Genomic DNA, 20,501 nt, shown 5'->3' on the forward strand with positions numbered 1-20,501 from the left:
TTTATCGTTGGTTGTTTTTCTTTTCTCTACTTCTTCTCTGTTTATCGTTGTTTGTTTTTCTTTTCTCTTCTTCTCTGTTTATCGTTGTTTGTTTTTCTTTTCTCTACTTCTTCTCTGTTTATCGTTGTTTGTTTTTCTTTTCTCTACTTCTTCTCTGTTTATCGTTGGTTGTTTTTCTTTTCTCTACTTCTTCTCTGTTTATCGTTGTTTGTTTTTCTTTTCTCTTCTTCTCTGTTTATCATTGTTTGTTTTTCTTTTCTCTTCTTCTCTGTTTATCATTGTTTGTTTTCCTTTTCTCTTCTTCTCTGTTTATCATTGTTTGTTTTCCTTTTCTCTTCTTCTCTGTTTATCATTGTTTGTTTTCCTTTTCTCTTCTTCTCTGTTTATCATTGGTTGTTTTTCTTTTCTCTTCTTCTCTGTTTATCGTTGGTTGTTTTTCTTTTCTCTTCTTCTCTGTTTATCGTTGGTTGTTTTTCTTTTCTCTTCTTCTCTGTTTATCGTTGGTTGTTTTTCTTTTCTCTTCTTCTCTGTTTATCGTTGGTTGTTTTTCTTTTCTCTTCTTCTCTGTTTATCGTTGGTTGTTTTTCTTTTCTCTTCTTCTCTGTTTATCGTTGGTTGTTTTTCTTTTCTCTTCTTCTCTGTTTATCATTGGTTGTTTTTCTTTTCTCTTCTTCTCTGTTTATCGTTGGTTGTTTTTCTTTTCTCTTCTTCTCTGTTTATCGTTGGTTGTTTTTCTTTTCTCTTCTTCTCTGTTTATCGTTGGTTGTTTTTCTTTTCTCTACTTCTTCTTTGTTTATCATTGTCTGTTTTCCTTTTCTCTTCCTCTGTTTATCCTTGTTTTGTTTTTTTCATCTACTTCTTCTTCTTCTTCTTCTTTTCTGTTTATCCTTGACTGTTTTTCTTGGTCGTCCTCTTGTGTTGGCTACAGCGAGGGGGGTAGGAGAGGAGAAAAGGCACTGACTCAAGCAATCACATCTTATATCTTAACTTATTTCGGGTTCTATTCAGCTTGAGTTCTACATTAACCTAACCCTAAACCTTCTTCCACTATCATTGAAAAATTATCTTAGACTGCTGAGCAAGCACACACATTGTCTTCTGGAGATGGATCTTTCCTTCACTAGTTGAGAGGTAGAGGGGTGTAAGGGAGGGGGTATGGAGAGAAGAGGGGGCTAGTAATGGGCCAACTTGTCAACTCAGGGTTAACCCCCCAGGCCCCCCAAGGGTTAATGACCCAATGAAACAATGACTTGTAATCTGATTAGATAAAACCCTCTTCTCCTCCAGCCCTCAGGCCAATACACGCACGCACACACACACACTCACACACACACACACACACACACACACACACACACACACACACACACACACACACACACACACACACACACACACACACACACACACACACTCAACAACAGAGTTAAAAGATGGGATTAGCATACAATGGCCTTCTACAATGCCTTCACAGTCCAATGTTCTGACTGATGTTGCTCATTCAACCACCTATCTCTATCTATTGTAATTGGTTTAATGTCTCTCCCTGTACTAAATCTCCTAATTAGCTGACTTAGCATCTTTTCACTCCACATTTAGTTGTGTGGTAGCATTTATCTCTACAATGGATTCAATATGCTACTTCTACTTTGAAGGGCTCCCGAGTGGCACAGCAGTCTAAGGCACTGCATCTCAGTGCTCGAGGCGTCACTACAGACACCAGGGTTTGAATCCAGGCTGTATCACAGCGGTCTAAGGCACTGCATAACAGTGCTAGAGGCATCACTACAGACACCAGGGTTTGAATCCAGGCTGTATCACAGCAGTCTAAGGCACTGCATCTCAGTGCTAGAGGCATCACTACAGACACCAGGGTTTGAATCCAGGCTGTATCACAGCAGTCTAAGGCACTGCATCTCAGTGCTAGAGGCGTCACTACAGACACCAGGGTTTGAATCCAGGCTGTATCACAGCAGTCTAAGGCACTGCATCTCAGTGCTAGAGGCGTCACTACAGACACCAGGGTTTGAATCCAGGCTGTATCACAACCAGCCGTGTTTGGGAGTCCCATAGGGCGGCGCACAATTGGCCCAGCATCGTCTGGGTTTGGCCCGGGCTAGGCCGTCATTGTAAATAAGAATTTGTTCTTAACTGACTTGCCTCGTTAATTAAAGTAAAAAAGAAATGAGGAGTCCGGTTTTCAACAACCTGTTTTCAAGTAGGATAGGCCTTCTGACTTCAGTGGGACTCGAATGCGTCCAATACAACAACCTGTTTTCAAGTAGGATAGGCCTTCTGACTTCAATGAGACTCGCATGCGTCCAATACAACAACCTGTTTTCAAGTAGGATAGGCCTTCTGACTTCAATGAGACTCGCATGCGTCCAATACAACAACCTGTTTTCAAGTAGGATAGGCCTTCTGACTTCAATGAGACTCGCATGCGTCCAATACAACAACCTGTTTTCAAGTAGGATAGGCCTTCTGACTTCAATGAGACTCGCATGCGTCCAATACAACAACCTGTTTTCAAGTAGGATAGGCCTTCTGACTTCAATGGGACTCGCATGCGTCCAATACAACAACCTGTTTTCAAGTAGGATAGGCCTTCTGACTTCAATGGGACTCGCATGCGTCCAATACAACAACCTGTTTTCAAGTAGGATAGGCCTTCTGACTTCAATGGGACTCGCATGCGTCCAATACAACAACCTGTTTTCAAGTAGGATAGGCCTTCTGACTTCAATGAGACTCGCATGCGTCCAATACAACAACCTGTTTTCAAGTAGGATAGGCCTTCTGACTTCAATGAGACTCGCATGCGTCCAATACAACAACCTGTTTTCAAGTAGGATAGGCCTTCTGACTTCAATGAGACTCGCATGCGTCCAATACAACAACCTGTTTTCAAGTAGGATAGGCCTTCTGACTTCAATGAGACTCACATGCGTCCAATACAACAACCTGTTTTCAAGTAGGATAGGCCTTCTGACTTCAATGAGACTCACATGCGTCCAATACAACAACCTGTTTTCAAGTAGGATAGGCCTTCTGACTTCAATGGGACTCGCATGCGTCCAATACAACAACCTGTTTTCAAGTAGGATAGGCCTTCTGACTTCAATGGGACTCGCATGCGTCCAATACAACAACCTGTTTTCAAGTAGTATAGGCCTTCTGACTTCAATGGGACTCGCATGTGTCGAATGCAACAACCTTACAGTGAAATGCTTACTTACCAGCCCTTAACCAACAATGCAGTTCAATAAATAGAGTTAAGAAAATATTGACTAAATAAACTAAAGTAAAAAATAAATGACCAACAACAAGGCTATATACAGGTAATACCGGTACCGAGTCAATGTGCGGGGATACAGGTTATTTGAGGTCATTTGTACCTGTAGGTAGGTAAAGTGACTGCATAGTGAGTAGCAGCAGTGTAAGCGGGTGGGTCAATATAAATAGTCTGGTGGCCATTTGATTTATTGTTCAACAGTCTTATGGCTTGGGGGTAGAAGCTGTTAAGGAGCCCTTTGGACCTAGACTTAGCGCTCCGGTACCACTTGCCGTGTGGTAGCAGAGAGAACAGTCTATGACTTGGGTGACTGGAGTCTTTGACAATTCTTTGGGGCTTCCTCTGACACCGCCTAGTATATAGGTTCTGGATGGCAGGAAGCTTGACTCTTTTGTTAAATAAAGGTTGAATAACAGTACAACTCTGTAAAGTTGCCTCTACAATGCCATACAATATTTAATGATTCAATGTAAAGAGCAAACAGAAATGTTAACACTGGATACATCTAGATAGATTTCAGTGCTTGTCTCCCTATTTGAGTCTGGTATTTTGTCACTCTTTACAAATAGACATCCCACCAATGTGTTTCGTTTTTGCAGAGCTCTGTGAGCAACATGATACTGTGATTTTAGTGCTCATCTAGAGTAATTCGATTAGGGGCTCTATTCAACCCGTATTGTGGTAGCTCAGCGTTGCATCGTGATTGAAATGTAAAGCCAATGTTCCCGTGTCAGCGCAGACTGCATTCACCATAAACGCTGCGTATGTCGTCTCAATCAGAAATCCCCTTTACATTTCTATCGTACAGTCTGCAACGTCCCAGTCATGTGTTGTTGTGTTTACGGAACTCTTTCTGTGGAGAGGATGTGAGCCTTAATGTTATCTGCTGTCTTAAACAAAGCAGCTCTAAGCCAATTACAATAGATATATCAAACACAGTCCTCATGCCCTGATTGGCCTAGCTGATTAGAGCAAACAGGAAATGGGAATATCGCTACAGTTAAAGAGAGGGGTCAGGTGGGGATGAGCCCTAAATTCCACCCTGATTCCTATGTTGTTCTCTACTTACAACCAGGGCCCATAGGGCTCAGGTCTAAAGTAGTGCACTGTATGGAATAAATGGTCCCAAATTGTCATTTGGGACACAGCGATGGTTTAAAGAGGGGGATGGTATTTTTATCATGCTGAGCAGCTATCAGACCCATCAAAGGGTGTGTTGATCTTTACTAATCATTACCACGAACTGAGGGAAGCCAGTGTCTTTGTCTGCATTGTCTAAATAAATGACTTTGTTATTTCTCATGATTCTGCATTTCCATCATTCCCAATGTAGCCGATGTCATGGATAGCTAGTTAGCTCACTGTTGGTCGTGCAGGTGAGAGTAGTGGCTTCATATCAACATATCTTTTGATCTGGATTGTCTTAATAAATGACTATTGTGTCTGCTATGAGTGTCTGTGGATTGTTTTTCTCTGTGTCTACACACAGCTGTTCATAACAGCAGACACTTTAAAACACAACCGTATTAGTAAATTCAATGCTCTATGGATCTCTTTATTTGCGGGGGGAGGGGTGCGAAGGACAGAATTGCACAATACTTCGGTCTGTGTTCAACTCTCTAGCTGGCGATGAGAAAATACCTTTAAAAATGAGCCAAAAAGAGAAACTGGAGCCATTTAATTGGCACTAGGGGTGTTTTAGTGTGACGCCTCTGTCTTTGCCCCTCCCTCCATCCTTTCCTCCCTCCTTCCCACCCTCCCTCCCTCCTTCCCTTCCCTCCACCAAACTCCCTCCAAGCATTCAATTTCAAGGCCGTGTCATGAAGGTCTGTCTCTCTCAATTTCAATTTAAGGGGCTTTATTGGCATGGTAAACATATGTTTACATTTCTAAAAACAAAAGTGAAATAATCAATAAAAAATGTACAGTAAACATTACACTCACAAATGTCATGTTATGTCTATATACAGTGTTGTAGCGATGTGCAAATAGTTAAAGTACAAAAGGAAAATAAATAAACATAAATATGGATTGTATTTACAATGTGTTTGTTCCTCACTGGTTGCCCTTTTCTTGTGGCAACAGGTCACAAATATTGCTGCTGTGATTACAGACTGTGGAATTTCACCCAATAGATATGGGAGTTTCTCAATAGCAAGGCTATTGAGTCTGTACATAGTCAAAGATTTCCTTAATTTTGGGTCAGTCACGGTGGTCAGGTATTCTACCACTGTGTACTCTATGTTTAGGGCCAAGTAGCATTCTAGTTTGCTCTGTTTTTTTGTAAATTCTATCCAATGTGACAAGTAATTATCATTTAGTTTTCTCATGATTTGGTTGGGTCTAATTGTGTTGCTGTCCTGGGGCTCTGTGGGGTCTGTTTGTGTTGTGCTCTCTCTCTCTCTCTCTCTCTCTCTCTCTCTCTCTCTCTCTCTCTCTCTCTCTCTCTCTCTCTCTCTCTCTCTCTCTCTCTCTCTCTCTCTCTCTCTCTCTCTCTCTCTCTCTCTCTCTCTCTCTCTCTCTATCTCTCTCTCTCTCTCTCTCTCTCTCTCTCTCTCTCTCTCTCACTGTCTCCAGCCCACTGCATCTGTCCCTTGTCCTGAGCATATCAGATGTTCCTCTGTTCCTGTCATCCTTTCTTAAAGACCCTGATTCAAAGGGAACCTGGAGGGTGTGATGAGAGAAGAATGAAAGGAACTGTGGAGAGGAGGGAGGAGATGTTTATGAGTGATCTGAGAGCGAGGGGGTTGCTACATAGTGGGTCCAGGTCAAAAGTAGGGCACTATATAGGAAATAGGGTGCCATTTGGGACGCAGCCTCAGACTGCCTACGTATTAGCGTGTAAGTGTTGGCTGGTTAGTGGCTTGTGGTGGAGCTGTCAGTTACATGATGTGGTGTGTGTGTGTGGACTGGGTGGAAACTGGAGAGGGTTTTCTTTATTCTCCTTGCTCTGTCTGTCGCCTGTGGTTTTGCGGTCGGCTCTCAGTGTGAGGTGGGGGAGAGGGGAGGTGAAAGTGACACGTTGTCTGGGGTGTTTGCGCTGTGGTTCTGCTGCTTTACGACTTTAACACCAGTGTTCCACTAGTGTATACATCCTTATGCTTTACTAGCTAGTGCTGACAGTGAGGACTTGTGAAGACCAGAATCAACAAACTCTGCATCATTCTACTTGAGGTGTTAAAGTTCACAGTTAGCCATTGTTAAGTAAACGCCAACTGGAATGTACCAGTGGACTGACTGGATCAGTGAGACATGGGTGCCGGGCCCCGTAGATGGAAACAGAAAAGTCTGAGTATGTTGGGTAAAACTCGGGGGTGAGACTTTTGGGTAAAACACGGGAGTGAGACTGTTGGGTAAAACACGGGTGAGACTGTTGGGTAAAACACTGGGGTGAAACTGTTGGGTAAAACACTGGGGTGAGACTGTTGGGTAAAACACGGGTGAGACTGTTGGGTAAAACACTGGGGTGAGACTGTTGGGTAAAACGCCGGGGTGAGACTGTTGGGTAAGACACTGGGGTGAGACTGTTGGGTAAAACACCGGGGTGAGACTGTTGGGTAAAACACCGGGGTGAGACTGTTGGGTAAAACACCGGGGTGAGACTGTTGGGTAAAACACTGGGGTGAGACTGTTGGGTAAAACACTGGGGTGAGACTGTTGGGTAAAACACCGGGGTGAGACTGTTGGGTAAAACACCGGGGTGAGACTGTTGGGTAAAACACCGGGGTGAGACTGTTGGGTAAAACGCCGGGGTGAGACTTTTGGGTAGAAGCTAGTTTCTTATGACACATGTTTTTTGTTTTTAGGGGTGCGGCTGCATCTGGGGTCTTACGCAAGGTTAAATTTAGTTCCTCAGTTAACTCTGACGTACTTGGGTAGGTGGCGGGGTTCTGGAAGGGCATCTAGGAATCTTTGGGTTGTCTGAGAATTTATAGCACGGCTTTTTGATGATCCTTGGTTGGGGTCCGAGCAGATGATTTGTTGCGATTGCAAACGTAATAAAATGGTGGTCTGATAGTCCCGGATTATGAGGAAAAACATTAAGATCCACAATTTTTTCCCCACGGGACAAAACTAGGTCCAGAGTATGACTGTGGCAGTGAGTAGTTCTGGAGACATGTTGGACAAAACCCACTGAGTCGATGATGGCTCCGGAAGCCTTTTGGAGTGGGTCTGTGGACTTTTCCATGTGAATATTAAAGTCACCAAAAATGTGAATATTATCTGCTAGGACTACAAGGTCCGATAGGAATTCAGGGAACTCAGTGAGGAATGCCGTATACGGCCCAGGAGGCCTGTGAACAGTAGCTATAAAAGTGATTGAGATGGCTGCATAGATTTCATGACTAGAAGATAAAAAAACAAAAACAGAGTCAACATTTTTTCTTGTAAATTGAAATGTACTATTGTAAATGTTAGCAACACCTCCGCCTTTGGAGGGATGCTCGGGGATATGGTCACGAGTGTAACCAGGAGGAGAGGCCTCATTTAACACAGTAAATTCATCAGGCTTAAGCAATGTTTCAGTCAGGCCAATCACATCAAGATTATGATCAGTGATTTGTGTATTGACTATAACTGCATTGGAAGTGAGTGATCTAACATTAAGTGGCCCTATTTTAAAATGTGAGATATCACATTCTCTTTCAATAATGACAGGAATGGAGGAGGTCTTTGTTCCAGCGAGATTGGCAAACACCGCAATGTTTAGTTTTGCCCAACCTAGATCGGGGCACAGACACAGTCTCAATGGGGATAGCTGAGCTGACTACACTGACTGTGTTAATGGAAGACTCCACTAAGCTGGCAGACTGGCTAACAGCCTGCTGCCTGGCCTGCACCCTATCTCGTTGTGGAACTAGAGGAGTTAGAGCCCTGTCAGTGACATGGCAGGAAATGGTTTGAAACAATTACTGCTTTGCATACAAGCCAGTGAATTATATACGTTACAGCTGGATGAGTCAACAGACGTGGCCCATGGACCTGGCACAGCTCCTGGTATATGTCCATTACGTTTATGGGGGGTCAATTAAGGAAGACATCCTCTTCTGTAAACCACTGGAAACCAGGACAACATGAGAGGATATTTTTAAAGTACTGGACAGCTTTGTGACATCAAATGGACTTTGGTGGTCAAGATGTGCTGGTATCTGTACAGATGGCACAAAAGCCATGACAGGGAGACATAGTGGAGTGGTAACACAGCGCAGTTGCTCCTGACGCCACATGTGTTCACTGCAGGATCCACTGTGAGGCTCTTGCTGCCAAGGGAATGCCTGACAGCTTGAAATACATTTTAGACACCGATATTTTAGACAGTGAAAATGGTTTAGTTTGTTAAGGCAAGGCCCCTGAACTCTTGTGTATTTTCTGCATTATGCAATGATATGGGCAACGACCATGTAACGCTTTCACAACATACAGAAGTGCGTTGGTTATCAAGGGACAAAGTATTGACACTTTTTTTTTCTTATTGAGAGAAGAGCTTAATGTTTTCTTTACTGACCATTTTCACTTGTCTGACCGCTTGCATGATGGCGAGTTTCTCATACGACTGGCCTATCTGGGTGATGGTTTTTCTAGCCTGAATGATCTGAATCTAGGATTACTGCGACTCTCCGCAACTATATTCAACGTGCGGAATAAAATTGAGGCTATGATAAAGAAGTTGGAGCTCTTTTCTGCCTGCATTAACAAGGACAACACACAGGTCCTTCCATCATTGTATGATTTTTTTGTGTGCAAATGAACTCAAGCTTACGGACAATGTTAAATGTGATATAGAGAAGCACCTGAGTGAGTGCACAATTACGCACATACTTTCTCGAAATGGACGACACAAACAACTGGATTCGTTATCCCTTTCATGCCCTGCCTCCAGTCCACTTACCGATATCTGAACAAGAGAGCCTCATTGAAATTGCAACAAGTGGTTCTGTGAAAATTTAATTTAATCAGAAGCCACTGCCAGTTTCCTGGATAGGGCTGCGCTCAGAGTTTCTTGCCTTGGCAAATGGTGCTGTTATGACACTGATGGCCTTTGCAACCGCGTACCTATGTGAGAGTGGATTCTCTGCCCTCACTAGCATGAAAACAAGCATGAAAACTAGCATGAAAACTAAATACAGGCACAGACTGTGTGGAAAATGATTTAAGACTGAGACTCTCTCCAATACAACCCAACATTGCAGAGTTCTGTGCATCCTTTCAAGCAAACCCTTCTCATTAACCTGTGGTGAGTTATTCACCATTGTTGATGAAAAACAAGGTTTTATATGTAAGATGCATAAATCAAGAGCTAAATGATTGATTATTATTATATTATTATCTGTGCCCTGGTCCTATAAGAGCTCTTTGTCATTTCCCACGAGCCGGGTTGTGACAAAAACTCACATTCATTATTATGTTTAATAAATGTATCGTATAGTGTGTGTGTGTGTGGCAGGCTTACAATGAAGGCAAAAAACAATATTTGAGAGTGTGCTGACCCTGGTGCTGGAGGGGGTATGCAGCTGGAGATTGAATGTTTGAAGGGGTACGGGACTATAAAAAGTTTGGGAACCACTGCGTATCCAACCTGTATAATCCGCTAGTGTATGTGACTATTTGTTCATACTTATTTAAGTCAGTGTGTTGTTTATTTCTTTGTGTTCTTTTTCTTATGCTTTTCTGTACCAGTTAGCTAACTCTGACAGCTCACTGATATATTATTGTGTGTTTATGAGAGAGAGAGAGCAAGAGAGCGAGCAAGAGATGGCGAGCGAGAGGGAGAGAGAAAGGAGAGAGATAATGAACTCTGGTCTCCCCCAGGTCTTGGCAGGCCCTTGTGCTGCTGTCACGATGCTGGTGTGAAAGTGACAGAGATGTAAAAATGTAAATTACCCCTCCAGCCGTGAACGTGACTAGCTGACTGCATCTCGCTGCTGGGAACAGCACTTTGTACAGACACATTGTACAGTAAAACAAATTGCTATTTTATTTTCTAAATAGGGAATAGGGTGTCATATGGGACACAGACCTTGGTTGTGAAGCAGCTACCACTCTATCAGCTATGTAGAGAATAGGGTGCCGTTTGGGACAAGGTGTCTCTCAGAAAGCACTATTTCATTTGGGATGCATTCAATCACCATGGACATTTTGTACAGTAAAACATTGCACGTGTTTTGTTTTCTCAGTTGTAACTTACTTGTGTTAGTTTCAAAACTTGAGCTTAAGTTCTCTGTGTCAAGTAGATTTACGTTCGTTTGTTGTCCAGTAAGCTTTCAAAAAGCATTTTCTCTTTTGAACTTTGTTTGAAAACTGTGCAGAAGTTGAGCTAAAGTTATATCATGTCAAGTGCATTGAACTCTGTAGGCCTACAGTACTGCCACATCTTACTTTTATTGAATTCATTTGACTCAAAAAAGTTGAGCCAAAGTTATTTGTCAGGTACATTAGAGTTGTATTGCTACAGCCTACAGCCGCCCCCACTTCTCCCATGCTGGGAAGAGAAGAAAAAGCCCTCCCTCTCTCTCTCTCTCTCTCTCTCTCTCTCTCTCTCTCTCTCTCTCTCTCTCTCTCTCTCTCTCTCTCTCTCTCTCTCTCTCTCTCTCTCTCTCTCTCTCTCCCTCTCCCTCTCCCTCTCCCTCTCCCTCTCCCTTCATTTAACCCCCCTGAGGATTAGCTCTCATGCCTGCTTTAGTTGAAAGGGAAAATGTCTCAGCGCATCGAGTCAATGGAGCTTCAGTTCTCCTCTGATGCCTAACTGCCTGCCCATGGATGGGTAGGCGGAAGTAAAGAAAGTAAATCTCTGCCTTTTTCAAGTTGTGGTGGGTTCAGGCTTAATTACCCATATTCACCCACACCAAGAGTTTATACTGTAAGAGGACACTGTTCATGGTTCGGGTTAATATTACATTCAAATTGTATTTTGTGTGTGCACCCTATTCCCCTTCTCTGCAAGGTCAGACATAATACACAGTTTACATCCTGTAAGCGGTAGGTAGATACAAAGCTAGTGGCTTGGTAAGAATAACTTTGTCACATCAGTAGAAAAAAGTTAATAAGGAAAGACAATTGCAGATTGTATTTTTCATATCAGCGGATATGTAAAAAAAGAGAGCTATAGTTGTTTGTTAGTTGGTGTTTGGACAGTATTTACCTGCGGCCTGCTCTACTCCGCTGAGTTGACTCCAGTAAAAGTAGAAATCAACCTGCCAGCCATTCTTTATGAGCTTGTTTTCCTCTCTGATTCCTCTCTCTCTCTCTCTCTCTCTCTCTCTCTCTCTCTCTCTCTCTCTCTCTCTCTCTCTCTCTCCCTCCCTCTCTTTCTCTATGTCTCTCTCTCTCTCTCTTCCTCTCTCTCTTCCTCTCCCTCTCTTTCTCTATGTCTCTCTCTCTCTCTCTCTCTCTCTCTCTCTCTCTCTCTGTCTCTCTCTCTCTCTCTCTCTCTCTCCCCTCTCTCTCCCTCTCTTTCTCTATGTCTCTCTCTCTCTCTCTTCCTCTCTCTCTCTTCCTCTATGTCTCTCTCTCTCTCTCTCTCTCTCTCTCTCTCTCTCTCTCTCTCTCTCTCTCTCTCTCTCTCTCTCTCTCTCTCTCTCTCTCTCTCTCTCTCTCTCTCTCTCTCTCTCTTCCTCTATGTCTCTCTCTCTCTCTTCCTCTCTCTCTCTTCCTCTATGTCTCTCTCTCTCTCTCTCTCTCTCTCTCTCTCTCTCTCTCTCCCTCTCTTTTCCTCTATGTCTCTCTCTCTCTCTCTCTCTCTCTGTCTCTCTCTCTCCCTCTCTTTTCCTCTATGTCTCTCTCTCTCTCTCTCTCTCTCTTTCTCTTCCTCTCTCTCTCTTCCTCTATGTACTTACTATGGAATGTGTTATGGCAAACTGGGGTGCAACTCAATATTAAGAAGGTTTTCCTAATGTTTTGCCTACATTTGGTGTATCGTTCTACTCTACAAAATGGCCATAGAGAGGCTTTTATTCTCTATTTTGGTTTGGCCTGGGTGTGACTAGGGTGGGCATTCTAGTTCTTTATTTCTATATTTTCTGTTTCTATGTTTTGGCCGGGTATGGTTCTCAATCAGGGACAGCTGTCTATCGTTGTCTCTGATTGGGAATCATACTTAGGCAGCCTGTTTTGCCACCTTAGTTCAAATCAAATCAAATCAAATGTATTGATATAGCCTTTCGTACATCAGCTGATATCTCAAAGTGCTGTACAGAAACCCAGCCTAAAACCCCAAACAGCAAGCAATGCAGGTGTAGAAGCACGGTGGCTAGGAAAAACTCCCTAGAAAGGCCAAAACCTAGGAAGAAACCTAGAGTGGCCAGTCCTCTTCTGGCTGTGCCGGGTGGAGATTATAACAGAACATGGCCAAGATGTTCAAATGTTCATAAATGACCAGCATGGTCGAATAATAATAAGGCAGAACAGTTGAAACTGGAGCAGCAGCACGGCCAGGTGGACTGGGGACAGCAAGGAGTCATCATGTCAGGTAGTCCTGGGGCATGGTCCTAGGGCTCAGGTCCTCCGAGAGAGAGAAAGAAGGAGAGAATTAGAGAGAGCACACTTAGATTCACACAGGACACAGAATAGGACAGGAGAAGTACTCCAGATATAACAAACTGACCCTAGCACCCCGACACATAAACTACTGCAGCATAAATACTGGAGGCTGAGACAGGAGGGGTCTGGAGACACTGTGGCCCCACCGAGGACACCCCCGGACAGGGCCAAACAGGAAGGATAAACCCCACCCACTTTGCCAAAGCACAGCCCCCACACCACTAGTTGTGGGTAGTTGTCTTTGTTAGTGGCCTGTATAGCCCTACGAAGCTGCACATTCATTTTTGGTGTTGCTTGTTTTGTTGGTGACATTCTAAATAAAGGAAAATGCACCCACACCACCCTGCACCTTGGTCCGATCATTTCCCTGACGACCTTCGTGACAATAGGCCTATTTGAAGTCCCTGTCTTGTGACTGTCATCAATCATCACATCAATCATCACACAACATAGCCGGCACAGTTATCAACCTCTTTCACCACGTCACCAAATATTTTATTTATTTATTTCACCCTTATTTTACCAGGTAAGTTGACTGAGGACACATTCTCATTTTCAGCAACTTTCACGTCCTGACCTTAGTTCCTTTTTTATGTCTCGGTTTTAGTTTGATCAGCGCGTGAGTTCTAGCAGGGTAGCCTAGCTCTAACCACTAGGCTACCCTGCCACCCCCTATGTGGCTGTAGCTATTTGGCTATAGCTATTTGGCTGTAGCTATTTGGCTTGTAGTTATTTAGCTGTAGCTATTTGGTTGTAGCTATTTAGCTGTAGCTATTTGGCTGTAGCTATTTGGTTGTAGCTATTTGGCTGTAGCTATTTGGCTGTAGCTATTTGGCTTGTAGCTATGTGGCTGTAGCTATTTGGCTGTAGCTATTTGGCTTGTAGCTATGTGGCTGTAGCTATGTGGCTGTAGCTATTTGGCGGTAGCTATTTGGTTGTAGCTATTTAGCTGTAGCTATTTGGCTGTAGCTATTTAGCTGTAGCTATTTGGCTGTAGTTATTTGGCTGTAGCTATTTGGTTGTAGCTATTTGGCTGTAGCTATTTGGTTGTAGCTATTTGGCTGTAGCTATTTGGCTGTAGCTATTTAGCTGTAGCTATTTGGCTGTAGCTATTTGGCTTGTAGTTATTTAGCTGTAGCTATTTGGCTGTAGCTATTTGGCTTGTAGTTATTTAGCTGTAGCTATTTAGCTGTAGCTATTTAGCTGTAGCTATTTGGCTGTAGCTATTTGGCTTGTAGTTATTTAGCTGTAGCTATTTGGTTGTAGCTATTTAGCTGTAGCTATTTGGCTGTAGCTATTTGGTTGTAGCTATTTGGCTGTAGCTATTTGGCTGTAGCTATTTGGCTTGTAGCTATTTGGCTGTAGCTATTTGGCTGTAGCTATTTGGCTGTAGCTATTTGGCTTGTAGCTATGTGGCTGTAGCTATGTGGCTGTAGCTATTTGGCGGTAGCTATTTGGTTGTAGCTATTTAGCTGTAGCTATTTGGCTGTAGCTATTTAGCTGTAGCTATTTGGCTGTAGCTATTTGGCTGTAGCTATTTGGTTGTAGCTATTTGGCTGTAGCTATTTGGCTGTAGCTATTTGGCTGTAGCTATTTGGCTGTAGCTATTTGGCTGTAGCTATTTGGTTGTAGCTATTTGGCTGTAGCTATTTGGTTGTAGCTATTTGGCTGTAGCTATTTGGTTGTAGCTATTTAGCTGTAGCTATTTGGTTGTAGCTATTTAGCTGTAGCTATTTGGCTGTAGCTATTTGGTTGTAGCTATTTGGCTGTAGCTATTTGGTTGTAGCTATTTGGCTGTAGCTATTTGGCTGTAGCTATTTGGCTGTAGTTATTTAGCTGTAGCTATTTGGCTGTAGTTATTTAGCTGTAGCTATTTGGCTGTAGTTATTTGGCTGTAGCTATTTGGCTGTAGCTATTTAGCTGTAGCTATTTGGCTGTAGTTATTTAGCTGTAGCTATTTGGCTGTAGCTATTTAGCTGTAGCTATTTGGCTGTAGTTATTTAGCTGTAGTTATTTAGCTGTAGTTATTTGGCTGAAGCTATTTGGCTGTAGCTATTTGGCTGAAGCTATTTGGCTGTAGTTATTTGGCTGTAGCTATTTGGCTGTAGTTATTTAGCTGTAGTTATTTAGCTGTAGTTATTTGGCTGAAGCTATTTGGCTGTAGCTATTTGGCTGTAGCTATTTGGCTGTAGTTATTTAGCTGTAGCTATTTGGCTGAAGCTATTTGGCTGTAGCTATTTGGCTGTAGCTATTTGGCTGTAGTTATTTAGCTGTAGCTATTTGGCTGTAGCTATTTGGCTGTAGCTATTTGGCTGTAGTTATTTAGCTGTAGCTATTTGGCTGAAGCTATTTGGCTGTAGCTATTTGGCTGTAGTTATTTAGCTGTAGCTATTTGGCTGTAGCTATTTGGCTGTAGTTATTTAGCTGTAGCTATTTGGCTGTAGTTATTTAGCTGTAGCTATTTGGCTGAAGCTATTTGGCTGTAGCTATTTGGCGGTAGCTATTTGGTTGTAGCTATTTAGCTGTAGCTATTTGGCTGTAGTTATTTAGCTGTAGCTATTTGGCTGTAGCTATTTAGCTGTAGCTATTTGGCTGTAGTTATTTAGCTGTAGCTATTTGGCTGTAGCTATTTAGCGTGCGTAAAGTCAGGCCCTAAAACATAGTCTCAAATAATGAAAGAAAAACCTTAATGTAGCCTATAGATATAAATTGCACAACAATGACAGTTATGGATTTTTAAGGCATTGTTTTCTCTTTATTCAGCCCGCATCCCACCCATCCACACAATATTTAATGACCCTAAACCCGCCTGGATATAACCGCGGGGACTGCGGGCTATGAGTCAACCCGCACATCACTAATATGGTGGACCTTGTAATCCTGTCTGGTTTCTGTGTAAACGGTGGGAAGAGACGGGACAGTCCAGGATGGGTCACTGTTACAAGGCCTTGGCCTCTCTCTACAGGGGGTCTGACTGTTGACTCTAGTCCCACGTTGACATTCCCCACTGTTTGTCTTGGCTTTCATCAGGGCTCAGCTCAAACAAGAGCCAGAAACTGATAAAACACATGCTACAGAGACACACACACACACACACACACAGTCTTACAGAGATACACACACAGTCTTACAGAGATACACGCACACACTTTAGCAAGACAGGACAACAACAGGGCGAGGAGGCCCTAGCCAGACACAGCAGTATAGCAGAAGTCTGTGTGTGGTGTGTTTGTGTGTGTCTCTGTGAGACTGTCTGCATGGTGTGCAGCCCTTTCCCTGAACACTTCTGTTTTGTTAACATCTTTTTATTGATTTCACAAAAACACAAACGTCAGTACATAAGGGCCCTGACACATTCATCCATTTAGCTGGTTTAGGGAACGGGGAGAAGTATTCACAGAACACTGATAGTTATGAAGACACGGTGGACTTTTCCCATTTTCCTTCTGGAGTGCATCTTTGCCACCTGTGCCCCACAGTCAAATTATACCCACTGTTCTCTCTCTCCTTCTGCTGCCTACAACAAGGCTGAATCCAAAATGGCACCCTATTCCATAAATAGAGCACTACTTTTGACCAGAGCCATAAGGGGCCGCGGTCAAATGTAGTGCACTAAATAGGGAATGGGGTGCCATTTAGGGACACTGCCCAAGACAGCAAGCGGGATGTGTTTGGTTATTATGTTGTTTTTGTGAGATTGCAGTGGTAAAATGATCGCACACACACACACACACACACACACACACACACACACACACACACACACACACACACACACACACACACACACACACACACACACACACACACACACACACACACACACACACACACACACACACACACACACACACACACACACACACACACCTACAGTAACAGTGATATAATGTCCAGGGACAGGTTAACTGATACAGAAGGAGAAACAGCTGTGTTTGTGCAATTACTACGCCCAGTTCATTTCACCATCTCTGATCTCTCTGTCTCACAGCTATCTATCATGGCCGTGGTCAAATGTAGTGCACTAAATAGGGAATAGGGTGCCATTTAGGGACACTGCCCAAGACAGCGAGCTGGATGTGTTTGGTTGTTAAGTTGTTTTTGTGAGATTGCAGTGGTAAAATGATCGCACACACACACACACACACACACACACACACGCACACGCACACGCACACGCACACGCACACACACACACACACACACACACACACACACACACACACACACACACACACACACACACACACACACACCTACAGTAACAGTGATATAATGTCCAGGGACAGGTTAACTGATACAGAAGGAGAAACAGCTGTGTTTGTGCGTTTGTGCAGTTACTACGCCCAGTTCATTTCAGCATCTCAGGTGCATCCTGTTTCAATTGATCATCCTTGAGATGTTTCTACAACGTGATTGGAGTCCACATGTGGTAAATTCAATTGATTGGACATGATTTGGAAAGGCACACACCTGTCTATGTAAGGTCCCACAGTTGACAGTGCATGTCTGAGCAAAAACCAAGCCGTGTCCGTAGAGCTCCAAGATAGGATTTTGTTGAGGCACAGATCTGGGGAAGGACACCAAACAAATTCTGCAGTATTGAAGGTCCCCAAGAACACAGTGGCCTCCATCATTCTTAAATGGAAGAAGTTTTGAACCACCAAAACTTCCTAGAGCTGGCCGCTCGATCAAACTGAGCAATTGGGAGAGAAGGGCCTTGAACCCGATGGTCACTCTGACTGAGCTCCAGGGTTCCTCTGTGGCGATGGGAGAATCTTCCAGAAGGACAACCGTCTCTGCAGCGCTCCACCAATCAGACCTTTGTGATAAGAGTGGCCAGACGGAAGCCCCTTCTCAATAAAAGGAACATGACAGCACTCTTGGAGTTTGCCAAAAGGCACCTAAAGACTCTCAAACCATGAGAAACAAGATTCTCTGGTCTGCTGAAACCAAGATTGAACTCTATGGCCAAGTGTCACCTCTGAAGGAAACCTGGCACCATCCCTATTGTGAAGCATGGTGGTGGCAGCATCATGCTGTGGGGATGTATTTAAGCGGCAGGAACTGAGAAACTTGTGTGGATCGAGGGAAAGATGAACGGAGCAAAGTACAGAGAGATCCTTGATGAAAACCTGCTCCAGAGTGTTCAGGACTTAAGACTGGGGTGAAGGTTCACCTTCCAACAGGAAAATGACCCTAAGCACACAGTCAAGACAATGCAGGAGTGGCATCGGGACAAGTCTTAACTTCTTGCGGATCAGTGGGACGGATCAGTGGGACGGATCAGTGGGACGGATCAGTGGGACGGATCAGTGGGACGGATCAGTGGGACGGATCAGTGGGACGGATCAGTGGGACGGATCAGTGGGATTTCGACAACTTCCGGTGAAATTGCAGAGCGCCAAATTCAAATGAAATTACTATAAATATTAAACTTTCATGAAATCACAAGTGCAATACATCAAAATAAAGCTTAACTTGTTGTTAATCCAGCTCAGATTTCAAAAAGGCTTTACGGCGAAAGCAAACCATGAGATTATCTGAGGACAGCGCAAAGCACACAAATGCATAACAAATCATTTTCAACCAGGGAGTTGCGACACGGAAGTCAGAAATAGCAATATAATATATGCCTCACTTTTGAAGATCTTCTTCTGTTGGCACTCCAAAAGGTCCCAGTTACATTACAAATGGTCCTTTTGTTCAATCAAGTCCTTCTTTATATCCATAAAAACTCAATTTAGCTGGCGCGCTTCAGTCAAAAATCCACTCGGTTTCCCTCCTTCAAAATGCATACAAAATTAATCCCAAACGTTACCAATAAACTTATCCAAACAAGTCAATCAACATTTATAATCAAACCTTAGGTACCCTAATACACAAATAAACGATCAAATTTAAGACGGAGAATCGTTATTGTCTTTACCGGAGAACATTTCAGTTCTGTTATACTCACAGACATTATTTTAACAGTTTTAGAAACTTTACAATGTTTTCTATCCAAATCTACCCAATTATATGCATATCCTATCTTCTGGGCCTGAGTAACAGGCAGTTTACTTTGGGCACGCTTTTCATCCGGACGTCAAAATACCACCCCCTATCCCAAAGAAGTTAAATGTTCTTGAGTGACCTGGCAAGAGCCCGGACTTGAACCCGATCGAACATCTCTGGAGAGACTTGAAAATAGCTGTGCAGCCATGCTCCCCATCCAACCTGAAAGAGTTGAGAGGATCTGCAGAGAAGAATGGGAGAAACTCCCCAAATTCAGATGTGCCAAGCTTGTAGCGTCATAGCCAAGAAGACTGCCAAAGGTGCTTCAACAAAGTACTGAGTAAAGGGTATGAATACTTATGTAAATGTTATATTTCAGCTTTTTATTTTAAATAACTTTGCTAAAATGTATAAAAACCCGTTTTTGCTTTGTCATTATGGAGTATTGTGTGTAGATTGTTGAGGGAAACAACTGTTTAATCCATTTTAGAATGGACTATAACGTAACAAAATGTGGAAAAAATCAAGGGGTCTGAATACTTTTCGAAGGCCCTGTACCTAATCCTCCCGAGAGAGTTGGGCTTTCTCCTCCTATCACTCTTCTCCTCCTCTCTTCATCCCCTCCTCTCAGTCTCTTCTCCTCTTCTCGTCATCCCATCCTCTCCACCTCTTCTTGTCATCCCCTCCCCTCCTCTCCTCTCCTCTCTGCCTCTCCTCTCCCCCTCTTTCCCTCTTCTCCTTCTTCATCCCCTCCCCTCCTCTCCTCTCCGACTCTCCTCTCCCCCTCTTTCCCTCTTCTCCTCTCCCCCTCTTTCCCTCTTCTCCTTCTTCATCCCCTCCCCTCCGCCTCTCCTCTCCCCCTCTTTCCCTCTTCTCCTTCTTATAATAATAATAATAATAATAATAATAATATATGCCATTTAGCTGACGCTTTTATCCAAAGCGACTTACAGTCATGTGTGCATACATTCTACGTATGGGTGGTCCCGGGAATCGAACCCACTACCCTGGCGTTACAAGCGCCATGCTCTACCAACTGAGCCACATCCCCTCCTCTCCTCCCCTCCTCTCCTCTCCCCCTTTTTCCCTCTTCTCCTTCTTCATCCCCTCCTCTCCTCTCCTCTCCGCCTCTCCTCTCCCCCTCTTTCCCTCTTCTCCTTCTTCATCCCCTCCCCTCCTCTCCTCTCCGCCTCTCCTCTCCCCCTCTTTCCCTCTTCTCCTTCTTCATCCCCTCCCCTCCCCTCCTCTCCCCCTCTTTCCCTCTTCTCCTCTCTTCATCCCCTCCCCTCCTCTCCTCTCCGCCTCTCCTCTCCCCCTCTTTCCCTCTTCTCCTTCTTCATCCGCTCCCCTCCTCTCCTCTCCGCCTCTCCTCTCCCCCTCTTTCCCTCTTCTCCTTCTTCATCCCCTCCCCTCCCCTCCTCTCCCCCTCTTTCCCTCTTCTCCTCTCTTCATCCCCTCCTCTCCGCCTCTCCTCTCCCCCTATTTCCCTCTTCTTCTTCTTCATCCCCTCCTCTCCTCTCCCCCTCTTTCCCTCTTCTCCTTCTTCATCCCCTCCTCTCCTCTCCCCCTCTTTCCCTCTTCTCCTTCTTCATCCCCTCCCCTCCTCTCCTCTCCGCCTCTCTTCTCCTTCTTTTCCCTTCTCCTCCTCTTTCCCTCTCCCCTCCCCTCCTCT

Source organism: Oncorhynchus keta, chromosome 2 (genome assembly GCF_023373465.1).
Source record: "Oncorhynchus keta strain PuntledgeMale-10-30-2019 chromosome 2, Oket_V2, whole genome shotgun sequence".
Classification (NCBI taxonomy): Eukaryota; Metazoa; Chordata; class Actinopteri; order Salmoniformes; family Salmonidae; genus Oncorhynchus; species Oncorhynchus keta.